Source organism: Rhinopithecus roxellana, chromosome 11 (genome assembly GCF_007565055.1).
Source record: "Rhinopithecus roxellana isolate Shanxi Qingling chromosome 11, ASM756505v1, whole genome shotgun sequence".
NCBI lineage: Eukaryota > Metazoa > Chordata > Mammalia > Primates > Cercopithecidae > Rhinopithecus > Rhinopithecus roxellana.
In genome coordinates, this window is record NC_044559.1 from 78170839 (window position 1) to 78176838 (window position 6000).

Genomic DNA, 6000 nt, shown 5'->3' on the forward strand with positions numbered 1-6000 from the left:
CAAAACAAAAACCTAACACTACTGCATTGGCTGAGACATACCAAAAAGCGCTGGAACTAGCCTCAGTCAGGGGTTAATCCAGAGACTCAAACTCTCATCAGTATTTGTCTTATTCTTGGCGTTTTGTTTGGCTACATTTTCACCTACTGAATGCAGCAGTGGGAAACATGGCTGCAGGCTGCTCCAGCCTCCTTCTTCCAGCTCTCTGACTTCAGATTCTCAAGGCAAAAGTACCTTCCTATTTGGCTTTCCCTGAAAACAACTCCAGATGCTGGCAGGCCCAATCTGGATATTTACTCTTTCCTAGACTAATCACTTTGAATAAAGAGGCAACTTTAGTTGTAAAAACCTTTGTGGCTTTTGGCTGGGCATGGCGACTCATGCCTGTAATCCCAGCACTCTGGGAGGCCAAGATGGGTGGATTGGCAGCTCAACCAAAACCTCAAAGAATGAGGGAGAGGAATGGCCGGGGGAGGGGGTAACACACTTTGAAAATGGAACACTATTGTCCTGTCCCAGTATAAACTTCAGTGTAGCTGAAAGCAGGCTATGTGCTGAAGTTTTGCTAGCCAAGGTCTTGACAAGAATAGAGTGGGAGGAGAAATCCCAGAGGAGGGGGCCAATGTGACCAGGGGTGTACAGCACAACCGTATCTCGTGCTAAAAATATCAGGACTCTAATGGAAGGGAACCAAGTTAATGTCTCAGAAGTCACAGAGGATGTTTGGATGAGTTGTACATGGGAGCATTTTTCCAAGTCTTAGCACATAGACACCACACCTGTCTCAGGAACACTTAACCAAGGTCTTTTAGGACAAATCAAAGAACTTATCACTTAATACAGGTAATTTTTGGAACAAATTAGCCAACAAAATGGTTCAGATTGAAAATATTATAGAACATTTAAGATAAATCCATAGGTGCAAAAATCCATAATGAGAAGTTGTGAACGACCGTGTGACACTATGAAGTCTGTCCCGGAGGACAGCTGCACTGGTCTTCCAGGACCCTCACTCTGGCCTTGTCAGGGGCAAAATACTGAGTAGATTAAGAGTCTCTCTACCCTTAGGGTTTACTTGTTTTTCAAGTAATATCTGACAAACAGACGAATCTGCAAAAGGGAGATCAAATCATCTTCAATAGTAGCATAATGTAAATTGATGATCTCAAAGCATGGTTCATGGTCCCTTTGGAATCTCCAAGCCCTTTCGAGAGATTCATAATGTCAAAACTATTTTCAAATCATGTGAAGCTGCTTGTGGTAGTCAGTGTCCAAAGATGCCTCCAGTCACCCTAACCTTCTGGTATTCAGGCCCTTGTGTGGTCCCCTTCCCCATTCTATCAGGATTGGTCTGTGTGACCAATAGAATGTTGCAGAAAAGTGCAACTTCCAAGGTTAGGTTGTAAAATCCTTTGTGGCTTTTGGCCAGGCACGGTGACTCATGCCTGTAATCCCAGCACTCTGGGAGGCCGAGGTGGGTGGATCACCCGAGGTCAGGAGTTCGAGACCAGCCTGGCCAACATGGTGAAAACCTGTCTCTACTAAAAATACAAAAATTAGCTGGGCATGGTGGTTGGGCGCCTGTAATCCCAGCTACTCGGGAGGCTGAGGCAGGAGAATTGCTTGAACCTGGAGGCAGAGGTTGCAGTGAGCCGAGATTGTGCCACTGAAAAAAAGAAAAAAGAAAAACCTTTGTGGCTTTTGTCTCATGCTTGGATCACTCACTTGGGGAGGAGTGGACTACAGTTTAGAACTTCTGGCCGGGCGCGGTGGCTCATGCCTGTAATCCCAGCACTTTGGGAGGCCGAGGCAGGCGGATCATGAGGTCAGGTGATCGAGACCATCCTGGCTAACACGGTGAAACCCCGTCTCTACTAAAAATACAAAAAAATTAGCCGGGCGCGGTGGTGGGCGCCTGTAGTCCCAGCTACTTGGGAGGCAGAGGCAGGAGAATGGCGTGAACCCGGGAAGTGGAGCTTGCAGTGAGCCAAGATCGTGCCACTGCACTCTAGCCTGGACGACAAAGCGAGACTCCGTCTCAAAAAAAAAAAAAAAAAAAATAGAACTTCTAAGTTCTGGTATTTTGTTGTTTTGGATAAACGCACGAATTCCTGAAAAAAGGAGAGGTATTGGAAAGAACAATGGGCTGGCAGTCTGAAGACGTGAGTTCAAATACCTCTTAGGCTTACCTACGTTGTGAGACCTCAGAAATGCCACATAGGCTGTCTGAGTCTGAGTTTTTTCATCTAGGAGGGAAAGATGCCTGGACCAAAGTGAGGTTCTTCTAGGAAGGAGGAAGAAAAGGAAATTTGGAAGGCAACCTGCAATGTCCACATCGGAGCTCCCCAATCTTTCTATTGCCTACTGTATACCAGCACTTTCCATGCATTATCTTTTAATACCACCTCAGTGAGGAAAGTATTCTTATCTCCATTGACAGGTGAGGGAACTGAGACTCAAAGGAGTTCAGCCCCAGGGTATATATGCAAGTACATGGCTTCAGTCTGACTCCAAAGCCAGTGTCCTTTCCATTGATCACACTCTACTGCCTGCAAGGCACAGAGCTGGGACAAGACTGTGGACCAGTATACCTCTGGATCACCTAAACTTTACCAAAAGACTATAACATCTTCAAAAACTACCTCATTGAATAATAGTGATAACCATTTGATGAGCACCTACTATGTGCTTGAACACTGAAAGTTGCATTAAAGGTATGTCCCTCCTCGGTCAGTCTTCTGCCAGAACCGAGACAGCAGCAATGGCATAGAATAAATCTGCCAATTTCATGTCATCTTATTCTCCAGCACTCACAAACCTCTCAGAAGTGTGGACCAGCCTCGAACCTGTATTTCCTGACCACCAGTCTGAACCCTTTGTCACCTGCACTGTAGCTCCCATATGTGGTGTTAATAGATCTGCAAAGCTAAAAGTGGACAAAAACTTGCACTCTTATTTTCTGTATCAATTAAGAATAACTCCAGCTGTAATAACATACGGCCCAACAAATGCCAGCTTATGTGATGCAGATGTGTCTCATTATCTTGTGGAAAAGAAGACAGGGCTCTGGGTTAGTATGTCCCTTGGCCTTTCTCTCATAACGGCAGTCTGGCTACCATGGCAGCTCCAAGCATCACATCCTCATACAACTGTGTTTGAAGGTTGGAAGCAGGGAGCAACAACACAGGACAGAGGTTTTCTCTTTGCGTGTTTCCCTCATCAGGAAAGAAAAATCTTTTCCAAAAGCACCGCCCCCCCGCCCCCACAACCCACCCAGCATCTCATTGGCTAGAAGTGACCATGTGGCTACTCCTAACTACTAAGAAATTGCTTCGAGGAAGTGGACAAGGCAGAGAGGACTGGGAGTGGCCTTGAAGTAGCCAACCGGGTGGGGGGGGGGGCGTTTGTAAGCAAGCCCTTTTTGGGAGCTGTATCTTTTTCTCAGGTTTCTGTGAGATCTTCCTGCCTTTTCCCTCAGTTTCTTTGAGTTCTTTCCTGGCTTCTCACCTTCTTGTCACTCCCTAAATATGAATGTTTCCAAGTTTTTCTCTGTAATCCGTTAGTTGGGCAATCTTATCTATTCCCTTTGTTTCAAATATCACCCCTTAGCAAATTACTTGTTTCCACTTTTTAAATTAAATAAAACAAAGTTGTTAGCTAAACTTTAAGAAGTAAAACAAACTGAAAACTTGTATAATCAGCCGGGCACGGCGGCTCACGTCTGTAATCACAGCACTTTGGGAGGCCGAGGCAGGTGGATCGCTTAAGGTCAGGAGTTTGAGACCAGCCTGGCCAACATGGTGAAACCCCATCTCCACTAAAAATACAAAAATGAGCCAGGTGTGGTGGCACGTGTCTGTAATCCCAGATATTCAGGAAGCTGAGGTAGGAGAATCACTTGAACCTGGGAGGCAGAGGTTGCAGTAAGCTGAGATCATGCCACTGCACTCTAGCCTGGGTGACAGTGAGACTCCATCTAAAAAATAAATAAATAAATAAATAAATTGTGTAATCACCACTGCTGAATCATAACCTCTTTAAAGTGCTCTATCAAATGTATATATAGGTGATATGTGTATACACTGCTTTTTTTACTTACTAGATTAAAAAGTCCTTTCTTGACAATATATATTCATGTCTGCATCATCACTATAATGGTTACATGATATTCTGTAGTATGAACATGCAACCCTCTATTATTGATACTTGCGATGTTTTCAGTATTTTGCAATTATGGAGAATTCTATAATGAACATCCTTTTCCATACTCTTGACACCTTGAATGGCTACTTTTTTTCCAGATAAATTCCTAGAGTGGAATTGCTAGATCAAAGGGTATGCTGTATTTAAGAATTTCGACACCTACATATTTGTCATCTGACTGTTGACAAGACCTGTCGGTTCTTCCTTTTAAATTATCTTGGGTTTGTCCTTCCTCTCTGTCTCTAATAATCATCACCGTACGCTGAAAACATAAGTCAGGACATGTTCATCTTCTGCACAAAGCCCTCATGACCTTCCCTCCTACTCCTGGTGCTCCCTCAACTCATACCATTGCCTGAAATCTCTTCTTCTATGATAAAATGCTTCCTACCCACAAAATGGTTGTGGATTTAGAGGTGCCCTTGTCACCTTCAGTTTGGGAGTCCAATTGAGGTGAACCAGACTTTAGTATTTTTGAAAAGTTTCCAGAGAATAGAAGAGGGAGTCCTTAACACAGAGCATTGGGAGTCAAGGAAGGCAGCTGTGGTAAAAGGGGCGTGCTTAGCAAATTACGGCAGAAAAAGGCCAGATGGAACCAGGGAAAGAGGGGGAGTCAAGGAAGAGAGAGAAGCTTTCCAGAAGAGCTGCAAAAAGAAATGTGACAGGTAGGAAGTTAAGCTTTAATCCACTGGGCATTGAAAGGTCAACCCAGGGCAGGGTCAAACCAGAAAGGAGAGTAACAATAGTGCCCCGTTTACCTAAGAACAATGAAGGGCCCTGTGTACAATTACAGCAGCCTTTCTATGAGCCTGCTGAGAAGGCCTATACCCCTCTTTTTCAATTAAGGAAAAACCTCTCTCGTTCCTGCTCCTCCTCCAGCTCCTGCCTCATTTCTCTCGTTCCCTTTAAGGTAAAACACCTCAAAAAAGCTGTGGATGCTTGCTACCTCCAATTCTGGTCCTCTCATCCTCTCTTGAACCACTCTGTTTAGGATTTTGACCTCTTGCCTTTATAAAACCATTCTCTTAGGACCCTCAATGACCTTCCCAGTATTAAACCCCGTGCTTGACTTTCAGTTCTCAACTTCCTTGACTTGTCAACAGCATTTAGGATGCTTGAGCTTTCCTGCCTCCCGCAGCGGCTTTCTTCACCTGCTTGCAGAGGCACCCACTCTAGGTTCTCCCTGCTCCTTCTCAGTGTCCTTTGTTACTTCCTCCTCATTTCCCAGGCTCCACCCTTGGCCTCCATCTTTTTTCCTATTCCCTGGTGCCCTCATCCACTCTTGCGTCTGAATATCTTCTATATGCTGATCTCTTGCCTGGACTCTCCCCTGGAATCCAGACTCCTATATACAACTGCCTGCTCTACATCTCCACTGAAATATCTCATGGGTGTATGAAACTTAAATATATCCAAAACTAAATTCCTAAACTCAGCAGTATCCCCAAAAGCTGCTGCTTCCCCTTTTCAGTTAATGGCAATTCCATCCTGTAGCTGCTGTTCAGGCCAAAAAACATGATTCATCCTCAAACATCCCTCCTATACCTTACTTCCTATCTCTCAGCAGATGCTTTAAAATATAGCCAGAATCTAAGCACTGCTACAAACTCCTCGACTCCCACCCTGGGCCCAAGCCAGTCATCAGCTCTCGCCTGGACGATAACAACAGCTGGTTACTGCTCCCCTGCTTCTGCGGCTTGCCTCCTCCATCTGTTTTCAACAGCATTCAGAGTGCTGAAAACATAAGTCAGGACATGTTCATCTTCTGCACAAAGCCCTCATGACCTTCCCTCCTAC